The 27,081-nt window shown below is 46.5% G+C and overlaps 7 non-coding genes across 7 annotated transcripts; 5 read left to right on the forward strand and 2 right to left on the reverse strand.

Annotated features, from left to right (window-relative positions):
• Positions 1 to 1,621: 1,621 nt before the first annotated feature.
• TRNAQ-CUG (transfer RNA glutamine (anticodon CUG)) lies at positions 1,622 to 1,693 on the reverse strand. Its single transcript has one exon. It is a non-coding gene; the product is annotated as a tRNA-Gln (tRNA).
• A 2,353-nt stretch (positions 1,694 to 4,046) lies between these two features.
• Positions 4,047 to 4,120, forward strand: TRNAN-GUU (transfer RNA asparagine (anticodon GUU)). Its single transcript has one exon. It is a non-coding gene; the product is annotated as a tRNA-Asn (tRNA).
• Positions 4,121 to 4,720: 600 nt separating this feature from the next.
• TRNAV-CAC (transfer RNA valine (anticodon CAC)) lies at positions 4,721 to 4,793 on the forward strand. The gene has a single exon. It is a non-coding gene; the product is annotated as a tRNA-Val (tRNA).
• Positions 4,794 to 5,287: 494 nt separating this feature from the next.
• On the forward strand, positions 5,288 to 5,359 carry TRNAE-UUC (transfer RNA glutamic acid (anticodon UUC)). The gene has a single exon. It is a non-coding gene; the product is annotated as a tRNA-Glu (tRNA).
• Positions 5,360 to 6,119: 760 nt separating this feature from the next.
• Positions 6,120 to 6,190, reverse strand: TRNAR-CCG (transfer RNA arginine (anticodon CCG)). The gene has a single exon. It is a non-coding gene; the product is annotated as a tRNA-Arg (tRNA).
• A 7,930-nt stretch (positions 6,191 to 14,120) lies between these two features.
• Positions 14,121 to 14,193, forward strand: TRNAV-AAC (transfer RNA valine (anticodon AAC)). Its single transcript has one exon. It is a non-coding gene; the product is annotated as a tRNA-Val (tRNA).
• Positions 14,194 to 20,453: 6,260 nt separating this feature from the next.
• Positions 20,454 to 20,526, forward strand: TRNAV-AAC (transfer RNA valine (anticodon AAC)). The gene has a single exon. It is a non-coding gene; the product is annotated as a tRNA-Val (tRNA).
• The last annotated feature ends 6,555 nt before the right edge of the window (positions 20,527 to 27,081 follow it).

A 27,081-nucleotide genomic window follows, 5' to 3' on the forward strand; every position in this document is an offset into this window, starting at 1 on the left:
ATGGACTCTGAACTCTGTGTTTAGTGCCTATGAAAGCAACAACAGAAGGATAAGACCCCCTCCAGACAGGGGAATCTTGAAGATCGGATCTAGGTTCCTCACCGCCTTTGAGGAAACATACACTAATCACCCCTTCCTCCAGACAGGCCATAAATTTTTCTGTATCAATCAGAGTGTAACCTCGGGTTTATTGATTATTGGCTAATTGTTTGACTGTTTGAGCACATGAGCACATAGCACGTGAGTGATGGGGTTATTCGGATTGTATTTTCCTTGGGTTATGTAAGTCTCAAGGAATTTGAAGTGATGGGTTCAGACACGTACACATGGGGTATAAAAGATTTTCACAAATGCTGGTCGGGGTCCTTGGCTAAGAGGAGACTCTGCCTTGGGCCCGCCGGTGCAATAAACTGCATTCCACTATCTGCATTGTCCATCTGAGTGAGTTTGTATCCCGGAATGCATGGCTACAACACTGTCAGGTGGGTCTAAGCCCCAAGATAATAATGCTTAGTCTTGTGTTCTTCTGGCCTTGACCCAGTCCCAAGTCCAGTCCAAATTCAAGCACAGAGGCATCCAGCTTTACCACACATATTCCACTCTCCCTCTCTCCAAAGGGCGGTAGTGAACCACCTTTTCTATCTCAGTGAATACACCCCATGTGGGTTTTTTTTTTTTTCCCTTGAACTTTCTGTTTTCCTGAAATGTAATTCAGGAATATAAAAAACGTTTAGCTTTAGATAAATGAGTGCTCTCCAGGCTACGTACAAGAAAAAATTTCAAATTGATAGTAAGGATGAATCTTGAATACTTTTAACACTCTAGATAATTCTAATAATTGATGTATAATTGTATAGAAAATATTTGTCCTGTCATATTCTCAGAGATGACTCCTGGTATGCCATACCCAGCTTTAATAATTTTGGTCTAAAAACTACTTCATGTTGACTTTCAGATTTTCTAAAAATGTGGAAAATATTGGTGCCATACTATTCTAGATTGTAGAAGTCTTGCATTTATTTTCTATTCAAAATCCTAATGAAAGAAGTGCCTAAATGTCCTGTATTGCTTTGTTTCCCATAAGCAAACTCATATCCAAAAAATATTTCCACTTATAAAATTCAAAATTATGTGCCACAGAAATTTAAATATATGATATATTTTTCCAACAAAGATTATGTCTTTTAGTTATAGAAATCATAGTTACTTATACTCCCCTTTCAACATGGGGGTAAATGTTTTTCGATATCATCTAATATGTGAATATCTGACATGGCAGCTCATCCCCGCAACCGTTTACTCTCAAGGACAACCGTCCAGTTACAAGATGGGCAGTGGGAAGCCCCCTCGTGGGAAAGGACTCCGTGGACTCAGCCTCTGCCTTTTACTCCAGAGACCCAGGGGACCCAAGAAGGGGGTGGCACTGGCTGGGCCGCTGCACCCCTGGCCGGGGCTTAGAGGGCAGAGATGGGCAGAGCCGCGCGGGTCCAGCGAGGACGCCCCAGGTCGGTCCCACACCTGTCCACCGTGTCCATGTGAACCACGCCGCTGTGGGTCGCGGGAGACCTCGGGCGGGTCCGATTCGGGGAGTAAAAAGTGTTCTTCTTCTAACTAGGCAGAAAGGTCCCACCGAGACTTGAACTCGGATCGCTGGATTCAGAGTCCAGAGTACTCACCATTACACCATGGAACCCCTCAGGAGCCACCTGGCCTCCATCGTCAGAGAACGGGATATGCTCCATTACCTCCATACGTCCCACCCATAAGCTCAGGACAGTTCTTCTGAGGCCCTGAGGAGACTCCAATATGGTTGACTCCTGTGGGTGCTCATCCCTCTCACTTTCTCTCTGCTCCTCTCCTTTGATCGACTCAGCTCACTCTCACCTCAGAAAATGAAGTGAAATCCACTTTAGGTTTGGTGCCAGGGAGGACGCCCTAGGTCCCTACCACCAACCGCACATTCTGTTTAGGTTAACCAGAGTGTCCCATCTGGAGGTAAAATTTCTGCAAATAAGAGTGTTATTTTCTTTTTCTTTGCCTTCACCCTTTTGCCGTAGCCCAGAGGGGGCAGATGGTTGTCAGGGCAGGAGGCGGGGTTTCCTGGGTCCCTTAGTTTTCTCACAGCGCTGATCACACTCCTAAGCCGCCACCAGCTCTTACCTGTAACATAAAGTTTGTCAGTGGTGGAGTGGGAATGGAGGCAGGAGAACTCTTCTTTTATTCTTCATATATTTCTGATTTGGAGAGGGGTAAGGAACCAGAGATCAAATTGTCAACATCCGCTGGACCATGGAAAAAGCAAGAGAGTTCCAGGAAAACATCTATTTCTGCTTTATTGACTATGCCAAAGCCTTTGACTGTATGGATCACAATAAACTGTGGAAAATTCTGAAAGAGATGGGAATACCAGACCACCTAACCTGCCTCTTGAGAAATCTGTATGCAGGTCAGGAAGCAACAGTTAGAACTGGACATGGAACAACAGACTGGTTCCAAATAGGAAAAGGAGTACGTCAAGGCTGTATATTGTCACCCTGCTTATTTAACTTCGATGCAGAGTACATCATGAAAGACGCTGGACTGGAAGAAACACAAGCTGGAATCAAGATTGCCGGGAGAAATATCAATCACTTCAGATATGCAGATGACACCACCCTTATGGCAGAACGTGAAGAGGAGCTAAAAAGCCTCTTGATGAAAGTGAAAGAGGAGAGCAAGAAAGTAGGCTTAAAGCTCAACATGCAGAAAATGAAGATCATGGCATCTGGTCCCATCACTTCATCGGAAATAGATGGGGAAACGGTGGAAACTGTGAGATATTTTTGGGGGGGGCTCCAAAATCACTGCAGATGGAGACTGCAGCCATGAAGTTAAAAGACGCTTACTCCTTGGAAGAAAAGTTATGACCAACCTAGATAGTATATTCTAAAGCAGAGACATTACTTTGCCAACTAAGGTCCGTCTAGTCAAGGCTATGGTTTCTCCTGTGGTCATGTATGGATGTGAGAGTTGGACTGTGAAGAAGGCTGAGCACCGAAGAATTGATGCTTTTGAACTGTGGTGTTGGAGAAGACTCTTGAGAGTCCCTTGGACTGCAAGGAGGTCCAACCAGTCCATTCTGAAGTAGATCAGCCCTGGGATTCCTTTGGAAGGAATGATGCTAAAGCTGAAGCTCCAGTACTTTGGCCACCTCATGTGAAGAGTTGACTCTGATGCTGGGAGGGATTGGGGGCAGGAGGAGAAGGGGACGACAGAGGATGAGATGGCTGGATGGCATCCCAGACTCGATGGACGTGAATCTCAGTGAACTCCCGGAGATGGTGATGGACAGGGAGGCCTGGCCTGCTGTGATTCATGGGGTCACAAAGAGTTGGACACGACTGAACGACTGAACTGAACTGAACTGAACTGAAGTTATTCTCACAATAAGTGTATATTTGTTAAATTTACAATGTGAGTAAAAATAACCATTTAAAGAAAACACTCAGACAAACGAGCTATACTCACTTAAAGAGAAGTCAATGTCTCTCAGTCGTGTTCAACTCATTGTGTCCCTAGGGACTGTAGGCTGCCAGACTCCACTGTCCAAATTCTCCAGGTAAGAATACTGCAGTGGGTGACTATTCCCTTCTCCAGGGGATCTTCCAAAATCAAGGATTGAACCAGGGTGTCCTGCATTGTAGACGGATTCTTACCATCTGAACCCCAAGCGAAGCCCACTCTGGTGGAAACCGCCTGGTGGAGGCAGGAAACCGAAGCCCAACCTCTGCCCCGGAGGCCTTTGCCAGGGTGGGCAAACTCATTCGTTGGGTGTTGGCGAGGAAACGGGAAGAGCCATCATGGGAGCAAGCCGGTGTTCAGCTATCCTTGGATCTATTTTGGTTCAAGCCCGGAAGGTTCGAGGCCTAGATGGCGGTTTCTCTGGGGGCGCTGGCATCTGTGGCGGGTAGGGGCAGGGAAGTGGCACCGTTTTTCTGGCGGACAGAGCGCTCACCCAGGGAATGAGTGTCTACTCCAAAGAGAGGCCCAACGAACCCTGCAATGCTGTCTCTGTGGCGCAATTGGTTAGCGCGTTCGGCTGTTAACCGAAAGGTTGGTGGTTCGAGCCCACCCAGGGACGGTGTGGGGTGCCATTTTAGGCAACACCAAAGAGACTCCCTTTTGCCAGGAGGACACCGGAGAAGTGATGCGCCCAACGGACTTTCAGAGAAAGCACAGGAGTGAGGTGCAAAGGAACAGCGGCGAGGGCGCGTCCCGGGTGGATTGGAAGCGTCCGTCATTCCTGAGAGCCCGGAGCGCTGATCGCGGGCGCCGAGAAGAGGACCACCGAGGCGCGGGTCCGCAGCCCGGGAGGGGCGGCTTCCACACCGCTGGGTTTCGGGGTCACCTGGGCCTCGGGCGCACCCACCGTCCCCGCCTCCTGCGGCTGCCGGGAGCCGGGGAGTCGGCGGGGGCGACCCCTGAACTCAGGGTGCGCAGCTGAGGATCTGAGGATTCTGGGTTAGGTGCGGGGCCCCGAAGGCCACCTGTGGGGGCCCGAGGGGCCTCACTTCAGGGGAGAAAGGGAAGCCTAAAGCAGGGCCCTCGGGAGCTGCCGTCTCCGTGCCTGAGAGAGTCTGGAGCTCCAAGGTTCCTCTTTGAGTCTTAAGAGTTGGTGTGGTTCGTGGTGGCGGGACCTCGGGATTTCATGGATACAGTGTTCAGGAATAGGGGTTGTCCCGTTTCCGTAGTGTAGTGGTTATCACGTTCGCCTCACACGCGAAAGGTCCCCGGTTCGAAACCGGGCGGAAACAGCCTTTCTCTTTCTTTTTCCCCCCCGGAGGTGTGCCTTCTTGGCAAAACCAACAGGCGCGAAAGGCACGGGGTGCGGCAGGGGACGCAGCTGGAGGAAGAGTTGGTGACCACCTGCAAGTCTCTTAATTCAGCGCTAGGAGATCTGGAGGTGGACGGATCCACTCATCATCCGCCACTCATCACCGAGCCTGACGACAGAGAAAACCGAGGTTCACAGAGAGAGCAAGACCTGGGCTCCGCAGCACGCAGCGCTACCGCTAGACCAGGAGGGACCCAGTCCACTACTTTGTGCCCTTACCCCAGAGCAAAAGCGACGCCCAGGAAAGGAGAGGTGAAGGCCGATGAGCCGCGAGGGCAGGGCTGGGAGCCTTGCACAGCTGCACACAGCCCTGGGCCGCTGCGATGTTGCCTTTCCAGCTTGCTGACTTTCCGAAGGGTCATCTTCCACTCACCTTTCACCTGCAGAGGCTAAAGAAATCTACTTGCTTATAGCTCCCTGGTGGTCTAGTGGCTAGGATTCGGCGCTTTCACCGCCGCGGCCCGGGTTCGATTCCCGATCAGGGAAAACTTTCTTCCAGCGTCTGCACGTACACGAGTCTCTCTCTGCCCGCCCAGATCGGAACTGTATTTTGCTTAAAGATCCAGTGCGGAACATTTCTGCACAGAGTTTCTAAATGCCGCTGAGTGCGGGCCTGAGGGTTCTGGACCTCAGGCTGGCTGTTGGAGCTGAGATGCTATTAACAGCCTGGGCTGGCCAGCTCTGGCCTCCACTCTTTTCTCCTGGCATGGTAAACACAGACTCTTACTTAACAGAATTTCCATTCAAAGAGAACGTGAGGCTTCCGTTCCAAAAATTCATTAAAATCCCAAACCAAAAATCTTTCGTAAGATACCAAAAGTTTGCAAGAATATGAACATCCTATATTATGTACGTAAGTGGCCAGTTAACACCACATTCTTTCTTTGGATAAGAGTTATGACATCACTTGATAGTAACGTGCGGATATCTCGGGATTGTTCCTTTCTTTCGGTGTCCCTCTCAAAGCTAACTTCTGTGGGACCTGTCTTCCAAGGCCAGCGATCAGCTTTACCGTCCGGAAGAGGGCCCTCTTGGCCCGTCAGGCACCTGGAATCCGCCCTCTGTAGGATGTAGAGAAGCTATATGTGTGTTAGTCGCTCGGTCCTTTTGGACTTTTTGCCATCCCTTGGACCGATTACCCCAGGCAATAATACTGGAGTAGGTTGCCATTTCCTTCTCCAGGGGAATCTCCCAGCCCAGGTCTCCTGTATGGAACCAGCGAGGACCAAAAGAAACACAACCATAATGCATTGGCTGGGAATCAAACCCGGGTCTCTCGCGTCGGAGGCGAGAATTCTACCACTGAACCACCAATACCGTTGAAGAAATAGCAACCTAGATGGAAATTTATTCAGGTCGTTCTCAAGTGCAGGCCAGTGAGGCCCTGTCCTTTAGGACGGTCTAGGCTTTCATCCTCCGCCCTCCGCGGCACGGGCTGCCCTCTGGCCTCTGGCCTCCTGCGGGTTGCTTTGGTGGGCACTCAGGTGTGCTTTGGATCCGTCGAAGTGGTGGAACCGCCTGGTGCTCGTGCTCACCGGCTCAGTCTTGTCCAACTCTTTGCGACCCCTTGGACTCTAGCCCACCAGGCTCCTCTGTCCATGGGATTTCCACGCTCCTTTGCTAGAAACCCATCGAGGCAGTGCAGCTGCCCCCTTGGCTCCTGCCTGGCTCCCCGTGCCCTGCAGGGAGCGTAAAGTGTTCTGTCAGGACACAGAGGGGAAGAATCCTTCCGTGTGGTTGGAGGATGGAGAACCAGATGGGAAATGCTGCAAAGAGAGGGGAATATTCTCCAAAGCTTCCCAGAACTGCTGTGTGGGTGCTGTCGGTTGGGTGGCTGCCCTAGGACAATAATGCTTAGTCTTGTGTTCTGGCCTTGACCCAGTCCCAGGTCCAGTCTGAATTCAAGCACAGAGGCACCCTGCTTTCCCACACGTATGTCATTCAGCCTCTCTCCAAAGCGGAGTTCTGAACCACCTTTTCTATCTCAGTGAATAGCAACCACGTGGGTCTTTTTTTTTTTTTTTCCTTTAACTTTGTTTTGCTGAAATGTAACTCAGGAATATAAAAAAGGTTTAGCTTTAGAGAAATTAGTGCTCTCCATGCTACAAACAAGAATAAAATTCAAGTTGAAAATAAGGATGACTCTCGAATACTTTTAACACGCTAGAGAATTCTAATAGTTGATGTATAATTACATAGAAAATGTTTGTCCTGTCATGCTCCCAGAGTTGACTCTTGGTATGCACCACACTACTTTAATAATTTTGGTCTAAAAACTACCTCATGGTTACTTTCAGATTTATTATTTATAAAATTTAAAATTATGTGTCCCAGTAAATTAAATATACCATATAATGTTTTTAAATCAGGATTAAGTCTTTTGATTTAAGTAATCATAGTGACTTAGTTATTCCCCTTTCAATTTGGGGTCAACGTTTTTAGGTATTATCTAATGTGTGATTCTAAGCAGCATTTATCAGACAGGACTCAGCTCCAATCGTGATTTGAAGATATATCATTAACTTTAAGTTCTTTGATATTAAATTGGTTCAATTAATGTATAATCTTTGTCTGGAGAATTTCTAATTAAGTAGAAATAATAATGCCCATATTTTTATAGGGCAGCTCTCGATTTTATAGGAGAGCTCTCGATTACCAGCTTAAGAGAATGTGTTGGTACCTTTAGGAGATATTCCTGAATGTAGCCATACATCACTTGAAGAAGAGTACAACACATGGACTCTCTAAGTTAAGACCCATTGCTTACCTGAAGTACTCCTTTATTAAAAAAAAAAAAATTCCTGATTCTTAGTTACCTGCCTTCTAAATCTCAAGTCACCCATTTTCCCATGTGGTATGTAATTCTTTTTTTAGTCACTGCTGGGGTCCTTAGGTGCTGGCAGGCAGATGAACCTGAGAAGAACATGGCAGGTGGTTCTCCTGCTGTGATTCTTATTTGTGTGTGTGTGTGTGTGTATCTTATTTTTGATGCCTCCTGGTGTGAATGGACCAAGGAGTGGGACCTTGACTTTACTCCTGATACAGCAGTTTTCCAGGAGAAGGGCCTGGTACCTGGTGAGCACCTAGTAAGTGCTTGCTGACTGAAGGACTCCTAAGGCACAGTTCCAGAAAACTGATGAAGAGGATAGAATGTGGGTAAGATCCACAGAGGTCTAGAGTATAAGGGACAGAAAGGCACAAACTCCAAAAGGGAGAGAAAAGGGCAGAGAGAAATGTCCTAGAACGTAGAGACATCTCGACTGAGTACGGAAAATCTGAAGAGCTCTTCTTTCGTCACCAACTTCAACTGAGGAATCAGTGGAAGGGGAACCAAGAACTCTAAGGATCCAGGTTTCTGTAGCTTGCAACAATTTGTCTCAAATGAGACAATTTTTGCAGATGTAGCCCCGTACTGTTGAGATATCATACAGAGAGAGTCTCAGGCTTGCAAGTGCGCCCATATACCGGAGGGAGACCCCTCATTAGATTGTGTGCATCCAATCAAAGCCAAAATACAACTCATGAAGGGAAGAGGGTAAATGTCTGGGACCAGTGGGGTCGTTTTGTTTTTGTTTTTGTTTTTTTTTAACTCCTGTAATCCATAAGCTGCTCTGCAAGAGGCTCTCCAGAGTCATTCTGGCTGGTCTTGTCTGGACTCAATGACTTGGTCACCACTGAAAACAGTTACAATTATTAGAATACTTTCCAATCAGCTTGGAAGCTTAGCTGCTGAATATGTGCAATCTCTGGGAAATGTACACGTTGTCTTTTCGTTGTACCTGCCGCTACGTTGAGTCAGGAGGGCACAAATCCCTTTGTTAGAGTAACAGACAGGTGTATTGACAATTTCTTGTGATGGCAAGACTGTGAAGAAAAAGACTCTTTCCTTGAGTCGGCAAAATACATTGGAATATAAATTAGCACATCTCTTTAGGGAAAACTAAGAACATAAAGAGATGCCTTCAGTTTCTAGCAAAGGTGCAGTGATAGAAATCAGATTAACCCTCCTTCCAAATCTCACTCTCCACCTTTGTCCCACTCCCAAAGGAATAAAAAAGACAAAAATACGTGAAATACTGATTTCTAAGACACTGGAAATCAGGCAGCAAAGGATAGCAAGCCTTGAGAGGTGACAAACAAACAAGATGAGTCTTGTCATGGGCCCACCTTCCTGCTTTCAGTGAGTTCCCGTGCTGGGCACCAAGAGGAGGATTTCAGGTCAATTTTTCATTTGACTCTGGAGATGAAGCTGAATATTGGTGGAGAGTAAGGCAGCTAGAGCTCACAGGACAAAGATCCAGTGATTCTTATTTGCAAAGCAGATGTAAAGAGCAAAGGTATGGATATCAAAGCTGAAAGGGGAGTTCGGGGAATTGGGAAATTAGGATTTACCTATATACACTATTGATGCCTTGTATGACAGCACCCTTATGGCAGAAAGTGAGGAAGAACTAAAGAGCCTCTTGATGCAAGTGAAAGAGGAGAGTGAAAACGTTGTTTTAAAGCGCAACATTCAGAAATCTAAGATCAGGGCATCCAGTCCCATTACTTCATGGCAAATAGATGGGGAAACAGTAGAAACCATGGCAGACTTCCTTTTTCTGAGCTCCAAAATCACTGCAGATGGTGACTGAAGTCATGATATTAAAAGATGCTTACTCCTTGGAAGGAAAGTTATCACCAACCTAGACAGCATATTAAAAAGCAGAGATATTACTTTGCCAACAAAGGTCCGTCTAGTCAAGGCTATGGTTTTTCCAGTGGTTGTGTATGGATGTGAGAGTTGGATATACAGAAAGTTGAGCACAGAAAAATTGATGCTTTTGAACTGTGGTGTTGGAGAAGACTCTTGAGAGTCTCCTTGATGGCAAGGAGATCCAACCAGCCCATCCTAAAGGAGATCAGTCCTGGGTGTTTATGGGAAGGACTGATGTTGAAACTGAATTTCCAATATTTTGGCCACCTCATGTGAAGAGCTGACTCATTTGAAAAGATCCTGATGCTGGGAAAGATTGAGGGCAGGAGAAGAAGGGGATGACAGAGGATGAGATGGTTGGATGGCATCACCGACTCAGTGGACATAGGTTTGGGTGGACTCCGGGAGTTGGTGATAGACAGGGAGGCCTGGCATGTTACGGTTCATGGGGTTGCAAAGAGTCAAACATGACTGAGCGACTGAACTGAGCTGAACTGGTACAATAAATAGCAAATGAGAACCTATTGTATGGCATAGGGAATTACTGGATGCTCTGTGGTTACCTAAATGAGAAGGAAATCCTAAAAAGAGGGGATATATGTATATGTATAGCCGATTCACTGTGCTATTAACACAACATCATAATTAACACATCGTAAAGCAGCTATACTCAAATAAAAGTTAATAATAAAAAAAAGAAACATGAAGAAAGGTCCAGTGATGAGACAGTGGGAGAGAGAGAATGCTGGGATATGAAAGGGTCTCCCTCAAGTACTCAGCAGAGTAATGATCCGGGTATCCTTATGAAGAAAGTGCCTGAGGCCAAGGAAAGAACATTTTTAAAAGATCCTGGAACAATGCCTGGTGCTCACCACACAGGACAAGCAATCGTGTGTAAGTGATCTCCCCACACAGACTGGACTACTTATAACTCATGGGCCATTGGGAAGAACATTCACAAAACTCTTGTGATGGACAGGGAGGCTTGGCTATTAAAATGCTGCACTCAGTATGCCCGTAAATTTGGAAAACTCAGCAGCGGCCACAGGAGTGGAAAAGGTCGGTTTTCATTCCACTCCCAAACAAAGGCAGTGCCAAAGAATGTTCCAACTACTACACAATTGCGCTCATCTCACATGTTAGCAAAGTAATGGTCAAAATTCTCACTGTGAGGCTTTCACAGTATGTAAACTGAGAACGTCCATATGTGCAAGCTGGATTCAGAAAAGGCAGAGGAACCAGAGATCAAATTACCGATATCCGTTGATTCATAGTAAAAGCAAGAGGGTTCCAGAAAAATATCTACTTCTGCTTTCTTGAGTACGCCAAAGACTTTGACTGTGTGGATCACAACAAACTGTGGAAAATTCTTCAAGAGATGGGAATACCAGACTACCTTACCTGCCTCCTGAGAAATCTGTATGCAGGTCAAGAAGCAACAGTTAGAATCAGACATGAAAGAACGGACTGGTTCCAAATTGGGAAAGGAGTATGTCAAGACTGTGTGCTGTCACCCTGCTTATTTAACTTCTATGCAAAGTACATCATGTGAAATGACTGCCTGGATGAAGCACAAGCTGGAATCTACATTTCTGCAAGAAATATCAATACCCTTATATATGCAGACGACACCGGGTTTATGGCAGAAAGCGAAGAGGAAGTAAAGAGCCTCTTGATGAAAGTAAAAGAGGAGAGTGAAAAAGCTGGCTTAATAGTCAACATCCAAAAAACTAAGATCATGGCATCCGATCCCATCACTTCATGGCAAATAGATGGGGAAACAATGGAAACAGTGAGAGACTTTATTTTCTTGGGCTCCAAAATCACTGTACATGGGGACCACCCCCATGAAATTAAAAGACGCCTGCTCCTTGAAAGAAAAGCTATGACCAACCTAGACACCATATTAAAAAGCAGAGATATTCCTTTGCCAACACAGGTCGGTCTAATCAAAGCTATGGGTCTTCCAGTAGTCGTGTATGGATGTAAGAGTTGGACTATAAAGGAAACTGAGTACCAAAGAATTGATGCTTTTAAACTGGTGTTGGAGAAGCCTCTTGAGAGCCCCTTGGACTGCAAGGAGATCCAACCAGTCCATCCTAAAGGAAATCAGTCCTGAATACTCATCAGAAGGACTAATGCTGAAGTTGAAGCTCCAATATTTTGGCCACCTGGTGGGAAGAGCTGACTCAGTGTAAAAGTCTCTGATGCTGGGAAAGATTGAAGGCAAGAGGAGGAGTGGGTGGCTGAGGATGAGATGGTTGGATGGCATCACTGATTCAATACACGTGCATTTGAACAAACTCCAGGGTTTGGTGAGAGACAGGGAAGCCTGATGTGTTACTGTCCTTGGATCGCTACTGAACTGAAGAAACTGGGGAACAGTTGCTTACAACCGGAAAGCTCCATAGGGCCTACAACCAGCCCATCTTTCTCTGCTCTGAGTCACCTTGCAGAACAAGTCACAGTCAGTGAATCCAAGGAGGGCACAGGACAAAGCTGACTGCAGGATACTTTTACCGCCTGATATCCCCTCACCTTTTCATCTGGGCCCTACATCGTCTCTACCTGCGACACCTATTATTCTCTGAAAACCAAGAAGTTCGTCCCTTGTGAAGACACTTCGCTTTCCCTCACCCCAGCACACCCGCGGGACAATCTGATTTGAGTCAGAGAACAAAAGGGAACGAATTCAACTCTATACCGCGGTTTCCAGCCAAAGACACAGTGATGAAGAGGGTCAGGCTCTGCGGATTGAGCTGATCCAGGAGGAGAAGCAGCCGGTCCTCGAGCCGCTATCAGGGGAGGCCCCGGAATCAGGTCAAGATCAGGGAGTAGATGGACCCGCCCATCACCAGCTGAGAACCAAGTGGCCCCTGCTTCGCAAGTTAACAGGTTCAGAAAGAGAGCTTGACCTCTCACCACACCTGGATTCCAGGTCTTCCCTCACGACCTGCGGAGCCTACCTTGTCCAGTTCTTGGATGAGGCTGAACCTCTGATCCAGGGGTTGGGCGGGCGTCCTTGCGCTTTGTCACACCTTCGGGGGCAGGGGATGGATCCGTCCCCTCGGCGCGCTCCACTCGCCGGCTCCGAAGCCCTGTGCCTACCATTTCTGCTGCAGGGAGCCGTGTGTCTGTGGTCCCTCGGGCGTCCGCTGTGCGTCCACCCTGACGGGGAGAGGACCACCTCACCCTCGTCCCGTCCACGTGGGACGTCAGCATGCCGGACGCGACAGAAAACGATGAATCCGCTCCTCTGTCTGGACGTGGCAGGTGAAAACTGGGACCTGCAGGGGAGGAAAGCAAGGCGAAATCTCGAGAAACGCCCTGATCTAAAGCCCTTTTCAAGTCCGCCTCTTTGCGAACTCAGGCCTCTAGCGCGCTTGAGGGTGCTGTCGCGCTCACACTCTCGACCGCACTCGGAGTCCACGCGGAACCAGGAGGAGCCTTGCTGCCGGGGGGCCGGTGCCCATGCGGCCCGCGCCTGCCTCGGGGTCTGAGCCCGTGAACCTCACTGAGAAAGGGAGGAAAGCCACTGCTGGAGGAAAGGCCACATGCATTCCCCCAACTGAGAAGCTCTACTGCTAAAGGAAACCAGAGACAGACAGACACACAGACAACCTTGCATTAAAACCTTTCAGCGAAAAGAAACTGCCTGCTGTGAGGTAAATACGAAGACCCTTCAAGACACCGGCTTTCTGAAAAACAAAACAAAACAAAACAAAACAAAACGCCTTTACCTCTCTTAAATTCGCGCTCCACGACCTGTTGAACAGCAAAATTATAAAAGGAAAACAAGAGGCGTTTCAGACATTGTAAAATGTAAAACCAAGCGGCCCTTCAAGAAGAAACTCAAGTTTGGAATGAAGGCGGTCAGATCTGCGTGGACCGCGCCTGGCTCCTCTGCGGCTTTATGCTGGGCCTGGTAGGCAAAGGAATTCAACAAATGACCCGAGCCTCAGTCTTTGCGGCGGTTCCTGCTAAACGTGAAAGCGTGATGCAAGTCTGGACTGAAACTAGAGGACTAGCATCAGCCACAGAGGCAGGAATCTGAGGAACCCCCGGTGCTAGGCGGCGCCGGAGAAGCGCTGCTGTGAAAGGCCTGCGAGAGAGGAGCGCACGGGTCAGGCGGGGCAGAGGGGAGGGCGGGTCCTTTGTTTCCGGAGTGGGATTAGAAGCTTCGAGCCAGGTCCCCGCTGGCGCCATGAAAGGGACTCCAAGGCACTGGATCTGCCTCTGGAAGGGCTGTGTCCACCTTGACGGACGTGGGGCCACCTGGGGCTCAGAAGCACCTTACTCCCCCCGCTCCTGAGGCTTCTGAGAACTGGGGAGTCAGGGGAGGCGACCGCTGCTCTTGGGCGCAAAGCTGGCACACAGGGACCTCGCCCCGGGAGAGGCGAGGAACCCTAAATCAGGCCCTTTCAGGAACTGCAGATCCTTGCCTGACGGATTGCCTGTGTTTTCAGAGTCCTCTTGCTTTGAAAATTTGAAGGTCAGGTGTGTTCAAACATGCAGTTCTTGAATATGTCACTAGATACTCGTCGTCGTGTGGTTTCCGTAGTGTAGTGGTTATCACGTTCGCCTAACACGCGAAAGGTCCCCGGTTCGAAACCGGGCGGAAACAACTTCACTTTCCTCCAAGGTTTTAGATTCACATTTTAAATACAAAATAGAGGTCTGCCGTGTGGAATGAGGCTTGCAGCTTCAGCTTCAGCATCAGTCCTCCCAAAGAATATTCAGGGTTGATTTCCTTTAGGACTGACTGGTTTCATCTCTCCTTGACCTGCATACAGGTTTTTCTGGAGGCAGGTAAGATGGTCTGCTATTCCCACCTCTTGAAGAATTTTCCATATTTTGTTGTGATCCACACAGTCAAAGGCTTTAGTAGAGTCAATGAAGCAGAAATAGATATCTTTCTGGAATTCTCTTGCTTTTTCTATGATGCAATGAGGAAAAATGCAGGGAAAAAAGGAGGAAATGGATAGAACCAAATTAATTGGAGAAATATATGGAAAAGGTTAAATAGAGAGTGCTACAAACAATGGAGGAAATTTCATTGGTAAAAGGCGTTTACAGGGTGATGATGATGAGCCTACTCTTTCATGCATTCTAGGATTCCCAGTCAACCTGCTTTCCTCCAGAGATCCTCTCTGAGGATCAGAGACTACCTGGACGTAAGTCCTTGTCTGTGTGTGTGTGTGTGTGTGTGTGTGTGTGTGTGTGTACACAAGACACAGAGGAGTAGGGTAGTAGTGGAGCATGCCAGAGGATGCATAGACCGGAAACAATCATACATCATTTACATTCTAAAAGAGTGAGACACGTCCCTGGGTGGGCTCAAGCCACGAACTTTTCGGTTAACAGACGAATGAGCTAACCCATTGCTCCCCAAAGTCAGTTGGGAGGAGAGTTTAACCCTCACTCGCACAGAAAGCAAGCATACTTACGGAACTGGGCGGAGCCGCCTGTGTTTCGCAGAATGGCGTTTCCACTTCCGAGCCTCGGACAACCTGAGAGATGGAGTCCACTCAGCCTGTTCGTTCCCGTCGGGAAGCAGGGAGGTTCCAAAGGCAGAAGGTCTCCTGAGCGTCCTCGCCGCCGCAGATGTCAGCGCCCAAGAGAAGTCGCGAGCTTGAGCCGAGGGGGCCCAGAAAGAAGCTGATGGCTCCCGGTTTGATCCGCCTTCGTCCGACCATTTGCGCTTCTGGACATCGGTTTAGTAGATGGGGTGCGTGTGGCTGCAGCTGGAAAGAGATCAGTTTGTTGTGATCCACACAATGTAAGGCTTTAGCTGTCTTTTGAGGACGGGAAATGAAAGATGTGAAGAGGGCGAATAGATCCGAGGAAGGCCAAGAGCAGGAGAGAACAGAGAATGAGCCAGAGGGAGAAAGGGACTTCACGAGAGAGGAGCGGGCTGCTATCGCGGCGGGGGCCGTCGCTGGGTTGGGGAGATCACAGCGCCTGACTCTGGCGCAGCTCCCACGCTTTCCTGAGGTGGCCGGGAATCCCGTTCACCCCAAATCGCAAAGCTGCTGGCCTTGCATTTGTTCTGGCAGTTTCCTTTGCTGGTTGTAAAATTCTGGGTCTTGTATCATGTATAGAAATGTTTTCCACTGTAAAACCTTATTTTTTTTTAATTGGGGGATTTTTAAAGCAAGGAATTGGACTACTGTTCCCCTTTTGATGAGCTGATCAGATGAACTAGTAAACTGGCAGATCCCACTAGCCCAGGAGGTTACTGTTGGTCAGACAGGATTCCTTCACTCTCTCTTGAAAGTTCCACTGCCACTGAAAGATATCAGTAACTTAAAAGAAAACCACACCCAGACTTCATGCAGTGCAGTGCCAAAATGTAAGAGCTTACACTCAATGGTGACATGCAAAGTGCCATGTGCTGAGGCACTGTCTACAAGTTTTACATGGATGTACTCACTTTATCCTTTCAACATGCTTCTAGCATATCATCATCCTCATTTCACATATGAGAAATCTGAGACATGGAAGTTTAAATAACTTGTCTAGTCACTCAGTGAGTGAGTGGGATCTGAAAGCAGCAATTTGAACTGGAGCCTGCCTGGCTCCACAGGTTATGGTGCTAGTCAAAGGGGAACAGAAATGGTAAAAATGTTTGGCAAGAGATTTAAGCCTGCATGTTTCTTTGACAAAACACCAAGGAGGAGTCATGTAACACAAATAAAACTGCAGTATCCTCATGACCCACTTGCCTGGCAAACACCTTTCTTATTCCAAGAGCTGCTCCCCTTGAATCCCCAACTTATACACACCTTCTGCAAGAACTAGATTTTTCCTCCCCTTTATCCTTTCCTCTCACCTTTCCAATACCTCTTTCACAGCTCTTCTGTTCTTTCACTTCCAGGTCATTCTTTTTTTTTTTTTAATTTAAAAACCTTAAATATATCTAAAGAAGTAAATAAGCAGTCATCCGTAGTTCCACCTCCTAGAATGGACTGCTGTTAACATCTTTGCACATTTTCCTTCAAATCTATTTTTACATTATTCTAAGTAGCAAAAGCGCATGGGTTCATGCTAAATCGTTTCAGTCCTGTCTGACTCTTTGGGACCCAATGACTGTAGCCTGCCAGGCTCCTCTGACCATGAGAGGATTCCAGGTAAGAATATGGAGTGGATGGCCATACCCTCCTCCAGGGAATCTTCCTGAACCAGGGATAGACCCCATATCTCTTGTGTCTCTTGCATTGGCAGGTGGGTTCTTTACCATTAGTATCACTTGGGAAGCCCCTAAACTCTATGTGTTATTTTACAAAATTGAAATGATGCAGAAAATACAAATATGTAAAATTTTGAAACATCTTAAATTCAAAAGTAACTTTTGTTAATGTAAGTAAATGATAATGGAGTCATTTAGGTATATCAACTGAGAGACGGAGAAGGCAATGGCACCCCACTCCAGTACTCTTGCCTGGAAAATCCCATGGACGGAGGAGCCTGGTAGGCTGCAGTCCATGGGGTTGCACAGAGTTGGACACGACTGAAGTGACTCAGCAGCAACCAAGAAAAGTATATATATATATATATATATATATATATATATATATATATGCTTTTATATGATTGAGCTCTTATAGAATCTATTCTGACTTTAAAGTATTTCAATTTACTAGTGTATAAATTTAATGAAAAAATGGAAAAATGAAGAAACCATTGAACTTTCAATCAAATTGTTTACCTTAAGAGACATATATTTCTAAAGAACCCTCTAGTGCTAATAATAATAATGAATGTCATTGAATTAAGGTATTAAGATTTGGAACGATCCTTCTCGTTATTTTTTAAAACATCAAATTTCTTAAGAATTAATTTTAAAATGATACAATCTATCCATTTCAAGTTTGATGACTTTTGACAAGTGGATGTACCTATGGAACCACTACCCAGTTCAAGAACATCTCCAGCACTCCAAAATATCCCCTTGAGCCCCTTTGCCGTCAACCCCCTGCCACTCCCTGTCCCAGGGGCTCAGTGATCTAGTTCTTGTCACTAGGGATTAGTTTGCCTCATCTAGTAATTCCCATAGGTGGCCCCGCAGAGTATGTACTCGTTTCATCACTCAGGGTGAAGTTTTAATCCTTATTGTTGCCACGTATCAGAAATTTGTTTCATTTTATTGAAGGGTAGTATTTCTTGGAGTGACCAGGTCACAATCATATCTATTCACTTTGTGCTGGACATGTGAATGGTTTTCAATTTGGGGACTATTATGAACAAAGCTACTACGAGCAAGTCCCTTTTGTGGGCATATGTTTTATAAATTCCATTTTAAAATTTCTATTCTTTAATATACATTTATTTTGTGAATGGATGTTACATTCATCATGACAAAATTTATTGAAATGTTTAAAAATGTATTCAAATGTTACAAAAGACTGAGGTGCCAGCTTTTCTTTGATTGTTTCCTCCTAGAAGGTACTTAATATTGGCCACCTTCTGTGCCAGCTGTGTTATTTGATTATCTCATTTAATCTACACAATAGCTTCATGAAGTACTTATTATTTCTTTCATATGACACTTGCAAAATTGGCCTAGCAAATTGGAGTTGACCCAGGGTCAAAAGGAAGTTAAGTGGTGCCAGCAGGATTAATAGGAGGCCCCCTGAGGGGGCTCATTATGTTTGGGCTAAATGGTCTCTGCTGTTCCTGGTTCCTGGTTTCCTGTCTACCTTTCGCCCCGATCTGTGTGCTTGAGGCTGACCCTGGAAACCAGCATTTCCAGGTCTTTCTTGCCCATGGAATCCAATGGGTGCAGCCAAACAGATGAGATCAGAAGGGAGAGGGGAGGAATGTGCATGATAAATGTTGCCTGCCATATCAGCAAACAAAGCACGCTGTGCCATCTAGCCACCCGCCACTACCGACCTTAATGAGCGCATTAAGAAACCTATCTGTTGTTGGAGCAGGAAATGGCAACCCACTGCAGTATTCTTGCCTGGAAAATCCCATAAAGAGAGGAGCCTGGTGGGCTACAGTCCACGGTGTCCCACAGAGTTGGATATGACTGAGCATGCATGACTGAACACAGACTGTGGGATCTTAGTTCTACAAACCCTGGCCCACAGCTGTGAAAGCACCAAGTTCTAACCACTAGACTGCCAGGGATTTCTTATCACATCTTAAGATGTCAGTTACCTGGGTGTAAACTTCATCGAAGCACTTCATTGCATGTATACTTGAAAACTGCAAGAGACTAGATCATAAATGTTCTCATCACAAAAAAGAAATGAGAATTATGTGATGGGATGGAGGTGCTAGTAAACGCTCTGGTGGGAATCATTTTGCCATATATAACTATCCAATCAACGTGCTCAACTCACACAGTGTTATGTCAATTATGTCTCAAAAAAGTCGGAGAAAACAATTTTTGAAAAAAAGAGAGAAACCTGTGTTACTTCTTCGGAATCCATCAAAAGCCAAGGGGGATACGTTCCAGTGCCGCAAGTTCAAGTGCAATACAGCTGGGGAGGAGGAAGGACTGCTTACTCACTGGTCACCTGCCCAAGGTTGTCTGCTTTGGCTCCAGCAGCTGGTGGGAACTAGACTGGCCTTCACCAGTGCCAGGAGGACTGGGTCCCTGCAGGCTCCCACTTCATCCTCATGAGGTGTTTCGATGAGGAAATCACCAAGGATTTCTTCTTTTCCCCTAACCTATTACCACTTCTCACTGTGTCTCTTCAAGACCATTGTTGGGTGCTGACTGGACAGGGCTTGAAGGAGATGCTGCCCTTCCCCTACTGGTCTCTTCTGGCCCGGAGGTTACTGCCCGCGGGATCAGAACCAAGGGGCCGGGAGGGCACCGGCTCTCTGAGAACCAAAAGTCGCTGCGTGCACCCAGGTGCGCCGCTCACCTGCGCTTCGCCGGCTCCCGGCGTGCTGAATCCACGCTATCGGCTGAAGCGTCTCCCGCGGTGCCACGCCTGCGTGAGGGCTCTAGACCCCGCGGCAGGGGCCATGCTGAGGTGGCCCGGCCCTGCCCCCGACCCTGGAGGACAGGCGAGGAGAGGCCAATCTCGACCGACTTGGCCAAGAGAGTTCTCAACCTCGGCCCAGCCCCACGTACTCGACGATAAAAGACTCACACCCTAAAGTTTCAAAGGAGGGAATCTCTCGAGTTGAATCCATCTCCCGACCTTTATGAGGAAAGTTGAGGGAGGAAATCAGACCAAGAAAAAGATTATGTGCATCAAAATGCATAACTAACCAAAGAAAAATAGGATTTTCTGACAAGTTGCAAGTGTGATGTGAAAGACTGGTGTCAAAGAGAAGTGTGTTTGGTCTGAGCCAACAGAGCATCAGGTAAGGTGGGAAAACACCCTTGCCACAGGGGTGGAAGGGGAAAGACCCAGAGTTTCTTTTGGAACCCTGGGGCCTTCCCAGAAAGCATAATCCATTGATGCTGTCCCATTTCCCACCTCTGTGGTCCTTAGAGATATTTGGGATCCCAGGTCTCACCTGGGGGTCTCCATTCCAACTCCCTTTTTTGGAAGACAAATGCCAACGGTTTGCATCACTCTGATGCTTGCTTTTCAACTATCAAGGTCCTGAAAGCATCTGGACCTCGCTAATGGAAGGAGTACCTGACCAGTTGCAGTTCACAGAGGAGCCTGAAATTTTGGCTTGGGGGAAGAGTGGGGGGAGTGGAGAGCAGATTCTGGGGGATCCTGAGGTCTAACTGCCTGGGGGCCCACAGGGACCTCGCTCTGGGAGAGGTGAGGAACTCTCAGTCAGGGCCTTTCAGGAACCCCAGATCCTTACTTGAGGGATCACTTGGGCTTCCTTTGAAAATTTGAAGGCCAGCGGTGTCCAAACATGCATTTATTGAGCATGTCACTAGGCACCGGCTGCCATGTGGTTTCCGTAGTGTAGTGGTTATCACGTTCGCCTAACACGCGAAAGGTCCCCGGTTCGAAACCGGGCGGGAACAACGTCACTTTACTGAAACTTTTAGATTCATATTTTAAACAGAAATGGAGGCCTGCCGCAGGGAATGAGACTTGGCGCTTCAGCCTCACCATCAGTCTTCGCAAGGAATATTCAGGGTTGATTTCCTTTAGGACTGACTGGTTTCATCTCTCCTTGACCTGCATACAGGTTTTTCAGGAAGCAGGGAAGGTGGTCTGTTTTTCCCATCTCTTGAAGAATTTTCCACAGTTTGTTGTGATCCACACAGTCAAAGGCTTTAGAGTAGTTCATGAATCAGAAACAGATGGCTTTCTGGAATTCTCTGGCTTCTTCTATGATCCAGTGGATGGAAAACGGAGGAAAAGAATAGAGCCAAATTAATTGGAAAAGTATATGGAAACGGTTAAATAGAGACTACTACAAACAGTGGAAGAAACTTCATTAGTAAAATGAGTTTACAGGGTAGATGGTGACCTGCTTTCCCCCGAGATCCCGGACGTAGGTCCTCCTGTGTGTGTACTGGAGCTCAGGAGAGGATGCACAGATTAGAAACAATCGTACATCATTTACATTCTAAGAGTGAGACCCCTCCCTGAGTGGGCTCGAGCCAGGAACTTTCCGGTTAACAGCCGAACTCCGTAACAGATTGCGCCACAGAGACACGAGGAGAGCTTACTTCTCACTCCGACAGAAAGCAAGCATGCTCACGGAGCTAGCCGGAGCCACCTGTGTCTCTCAGAGTAGCGTTTTCCCCTCCGATCCTCGGACAACCTGAGAGATGGAGTCCACTCAGGGTGTTCACTCCCGCGGGGAAGCCGTGCGATTCCGAGGGCAGAAGGCCCCCGAAGTGTCCCCCGCCGCGCGTTGCTTCAACTCCGCCGCAGACGCCAGCGGCCAGGAGACGTCCCCAGCTTGGTCCAAGGGGCGCCCGAAGGAAGCTGATGGCTCCTGGTTTGCTCCGCCTTCATCCGACCATTTGCGCTTCTGGACATCGGTTTAGTAGATGAGGTGCGTGTGGCTGCAGCTGGAGAGATCACGTCCAACGAGGAAACGTGAAAAGGAGCGAGAGCAGGCAAAAGCATGGATGAGACACTGAGACCTCCCCTGGGAAGCCTGTGAAGAGGCTCAGACAGATCGTGAGGGATAAAAGATAATTTTATTAAGTAGCAGAAAAATGTGTTGTGCTGTTCAGTCTCTCAGTCCTCTCGGACGTTTTGCGACCCCATGGACTGCAGCACGGAAGGCTTCCCTGTCCATCACCAACTCCCGGAGCTAGCTCAAACTCATGCCCATTGAGTCGGTGATGCCATCCAACCATCTCATCCTTTGTCACCTTCTTCTCCTCCTGCCTTCAATCTTTCTCACCAGCAAAGGTCTTTTCCAATGAGTCAGCTCTTCTCATCAGGTGGCCAAAGTACTGGAGCTCCAGCTTCAGCATCAGTCCTTCCAGTGAATATTCAGGACTGATTTCCTTTAGGATTGACTGGTTTGATCTCCTTGAAGTTCAAGGGACTCTCAAGAGTCTTCTCCAACACCACAGTTCAAACGCATCCATTCTTCCATGCTCAACCTTCGTTGTGGTTCAGCTCTCACGTCCACACATGACTACTGGAAAAACCGTAGCGTTGACTATATGGACCTTTGTTGGCAAAGTAATGTCTCTGCTTTTTAATATGCTGTCTAGGTTGGTCATAGCTTTTCTTCCAGGGAGCAAGTGTCTTTTAATTTCATGGCTGCAGTCACCATCTGCAGTGATTTTGGAGCCCTGGAAATAAAGTCTGTCACTGTTTCCATTGCTTCCCCATCTATTTGCCATGAAGTGATGGGACCGGATGTCATGCTCCTAGTTTTTTGAATGCTGAGTGTTAAGCCAGCTTTTTCATTCTCCTCTTTCACCTTCATCAAGAGGCTCTTCAGTTCCTCTTTGCTTTTTGCCAAAGGGTGGTGTCATCTGCATGTCTGAGGTTCTTGATATTTCTCCCTGCAGTCTTGATTCCAGCTTGTGCTTCATCCAGCCTGGCATTTCGCATGATGTATTCTGCATACAAGTTAAATAAGCAGGGTGACAATATACAGCCTTGACGTACTCCTTTCCGATTTCGAACCAGTCCATTGATCCATGTCTGGTTCTAACTGTTGCTTCTTGAGCTCCATCCAGGTTTCTCTGGAGACAGTTAAGGAGGTCTGGTATTCCCATCTCTTGAAGAATTTCCCACAGTTTGTTGTGATCCACACAGTCAAAGCCTTTAGTGTTAGTCAATGAAGCAGAAATAGATGTTTTTCTGGAATTGTCGTGGTTTTTCTATGATCCAAAAGATGTTGGCAATTTGCAGTCTGGTTCCTCTGCCTTTTCTAAGTCCAGCTTGAACATCTGGAAGTTCTCGGTTCACATACTGTTGAAGCCTAGCTTGGAGAATTCTGAGCATTACACTGCTAGCATGAGAAATTAGTGCAACTGTGCAGTGGTTTGAACGTTCTTTGGCACTGCCTCTCTTTGGGATTGGAATGAAAACTGACCTTTTCCAGTCCTGTGACCACTGCTGAGTTTTCCAAATTTGCTGGCAAACGAGGGCAGCAATTAAACAGCATCATCTTTTAGGATTTGAAGTAGCTCAGCTGGAATTCTATCACCTCCACTAGCTTTGTTTGCAGCGATGCTTCGCAAGCCCCTATGTTGACTTCGCACTCTAAGATTCTGGCTCTAGCTGAGTGATCACCCCATCCTGGTGATCTGTGTCATGAAGATCTTTTTTGGATAGTTCTTCTGTGTATTCTTGCCACTTCTTCTTAATATCTCTTGCTTCTGTTTCTGTCCTTTATTGTGCCCATCTTTGCATGAAATGTTCCCTTGGTATCTCTGATTTTCTTGAAGAGATCTCTAGTCTTTCCCATTTTAATTGTTTTGCTCTATTTCTTTGCACTGTTCACTTGGGAAGGCTTTCTTATCTCTCCTTGCTATTCTCTGGAACTCTGCATTCATTTGGGTATATCTTTCCTTTTCTCTGCCTTTTGCTTCTCTTCTTTTCTCAGCTATTTATAAGGCCTCTTCAGATAACCATTATGAGCATTTTTCTTTTCTTTTTCTTGGAGATGGTTTTGATCAAGACCTCCTGTACAGTGTTGCAAACCTCCATCAATAGTTCTCCAGGCACTCTGTCTATCGGATCTAATCCCTTGAATCTGTCACTTCCACTGTATAATCAGTCGTAAGGGATTTGATTTAGGTCATACCTGAATGGCCTAGTGGTTTTCCCTACTTTCTTCAACTTAAGTCTGACTTTGGCAATAGAGCTTCTCCATCTTCGGGCTGCAAAGAATAGAACCAGTGTGATTTTGGTATTGACCATCTAGTGATGTCCATGTATAGAATCGTCTCTTGTGTTGTTTGAAGAGAGTGTTTATGACCGGCGCGTTCTCTTGGCAAAACTCGGAGGGAGAATCAGAGAAGAGCGTGAAAGAGAGAAAAGCTCAAACTTCTGTTGGTGTCCACAAATAAAACAGCAAAAACCGTGTGAGTATATTTATGTGGGACAGTTACCTTATGCCACGTTGTGTATTGGAACTGTAGAGTGTAAGTGCTGCATTGTGGCAGCAGCAACCTTGGTTCAGATCCAGGCTAAGGCAAGGTAGTGTCTATAGCCTGTCTTGCCATTTGCCTTTTTTCTTTTATTTAGTTTGACGTATAGTTGATTTTCAATGTTGTGTTTGTTTCAGGTGTACGACAAAGTGGTTCAGTTATACACACATATACATCTAGTTTTGGTTCAGATTATTTTTCCTTTCAGATTATTACAAAATGTTGAGTATAGGTCCCTGGCTATACCCTAGGTGCTTGTTGGTTATCTGCTTTCTGCACCGTAGTAGTGTGTATATGTTAATCCCACACTTCTAATTTATCCCTCCCCCTTTCCCCTTTAGTAACCATGATGTTGTTTTCTATGTCGGTGGGTTTATTTCCGTTTTGTACATATGTTCGTTTGTATCAGTTTTAGTTTTGTTTTTTAGATTTCTCATATAAGCGATGTCATATGATGTTTGTCTTTCTCTGCCTGGCTTACTTCACTAGGATGACAATCTCTTGGTCCATTCATGTTGCTGTAATTGGCATCACTTCATTCTTTTTTATTTATTTATTTTTTTGGTTGAGTAATATTCTATCCATTTACTTTTAATTCCAGCACCAGCTATGCCCCCTAGCAGTGGTGGGAGAGCAGAATTTGCCACTGGCCCGGGAGCAAAATGCAGCAAGAAGAGGAGTAAATCCCACAGCGCACAAACCTGCCAGTCAAAGCAAAACCTAGAACAACTGCTTGTCTCACTGTTGAGCAGGACACATCCCCAGAGTTTAAAGGTTGCCCTTCACGGAGCCTTGTCTATAGTTTACACTAACAAAATAACACGGTCATTGTTGTTGTTGTTTTCTGGTAAAGATATTTCTAATATCAGTGAGGTTTTCCTTACACTAAAGGAGAAGACATATTTAAGAGGTTTACAATAAAATGCAAACCAGTCATCATGGTCTAGACCAGCTCCTTTCCATCCACCATCCACTGATTTTTACAGAAACAGTAAGTCATTGAACTATAGACACAGTTTGTTGAAATTTTGCACACGTAATCGGCACCCAGATCAAGGTGTAGAAAATTTCCCCCACCCTTGAAATGTCACTTGAGCCACCTTCTAGGCAATTCCTACACTAGATCGCTTATTTTATTACCATTCTGAGGTCCTCCGCAATAGTGTACTGCTGCCTGCTCTTGAAATTCAAATGAAGGAAGCTACATTTTTGGAACTGACTTTGCTTTCATGCAACATTTTGTTCATTAAACAAACATATTCATAGTGTTATGCCTATTTCATTACTTTTGGTATCATTGGAGTAATTTTGTTAGGGTTTTTTTTTTGTGTGTTAACTGGTGTTCTCGGTGAATATTCCATACCAATTGTTTGTATATTGTGCATTCATAGAAGTACTACAATTGCTGGGTCATGACGTAGGTACAAGATTAACTTTATTAGAAACTGCCAACAGTCTTCTAGAATGATTTTGAACTGACTACTACAGGTGCAGTTGCTCCACATTTGTCAGCATTTAGTGTACGAATTTTTTAAAAACCAGTCATGCTGGAGGCTGTGTAATGATATCTCCTTATAAGCATGACGTTTATTTCCCGAATGAGTAAATATGTCAAGAGTATTTTCTTATAGCCTTTGGTCATTGAAACATTACCTTTGTGATCCCTGGCTTAGGCTTCACAGGGAAAGGGAACCAGGTGCTGTGGTCCGTCGCTGAGGTGTAGATGGATTTTCCTAAGTGTCTCTCAGAGACAGAGACCCAGGCTCAGGGTATTCCCAGTGTCGACAGGTTTAGATCCGATGACTGGCCCAGCGATAGTGGATATGCCCAGCCTCCTAGGCTTTTAGCGTCTCCACCCACTTTCAGTTGAGCAAGTGCAGAACATGTGTTAAAATATTCTCTTTCAACCTATTCATTCACATTCGTTTCCCTGAGTACTCTGAACAGCCAATTCATCTCACTACCATAAAGGGAAAACTGTTATCAGCAGCATAAGCAGATGGTTCATGTAAAAATCAGCATCAGAATATCAATAGGATGGTATTCCAGGGAAATGCCCTGACTCTCCAGCTGCTGCTGTTTGGAATCCCCGTTTGTCTCTACCAGGTAGTGGGCGGGCACCCATTTCCCTTGGAAGCTCGCTCAGAAGACCTGTTAGGACAAATGTTATGTCCACTGTAGGGCAAGAGGTGAGCAAGGGAGCGGGGCTGGTGGATGGGGGCCAAGGGTGTGGACGAAGCCTGCAGAGGCGGCGGTAGCTGAGGCAGCAACAGTGGCTGTGCGCGTATGTGGTTCCGGAAGAGCTGATGAAAGGCGGTGAGTCCGGTGGGTGAGAGTGTGTGCTCTGCCTGTGTGGGGAGGGGCGGGAGGATTGGGAGATCTTTGCTAGAATTACTCGGCAGGGAGTGATTTGGTAAGGGTGGGAGAGGGGAGGAGGGGGACCCTGAGGGAAAGATGGTGGCCCGAGGGGTCCATGCTTGTAGTTAGCTGGCAGCAGAGATACGGTGATCTTGAAGGTGCTTTCTCCAATGGAACGTCTTGTCCGTTGTCTTCCCGGCGTTCTGACCTCTGTGATTTCCCTGCTAGGGTGAAACTGACTTCAGAATTTCTGCTTGATAATCCCTATATAGTAAAATGTCTATATTCATTCAGGTGAACTGAGCAAAGGACAAACTCCAGAGTTCAAAGTAGCAGGGGATGGATAGGCATTACCTGGGAAACGTGTCAAAGGGCTTCATCCATGTATCAAAGTGTATCTTCCATACCTGGCCGATAAAACATTTTGTACGTCTTAAAAAAATGTTTTTGGTACGTCTTGATCTTGGTGATTATTTCACATCAAATAGCTGTTCATTAATGATCTGTGCATCTTATCCTGTGAATACACCTTAATAATTTTCTTCCTGGATAGAATGGGCGGTCACATGTTGGAGAACCCAGCGTAGACTATTACCGTGTTGAAGAAAAAGAAGTCAGACGCCACGCGTAACACGGAGGTCA

Source organism: Capricornis sumatraensis, chromosome 2 (assembly GCF_032405125.1).
Source record: "Capricornis sumatraensis isolate serow.1 chromosome 2, serow.2, whole genome shotgun sequence".
Classification (NCBI taxonomy): domain Eukaryota; kingdom Metazoa; phylum Chordata; class Mammalia; order Artiodactyla; family Bovidae; genus Capricornis; species Capricornis sumatraensis.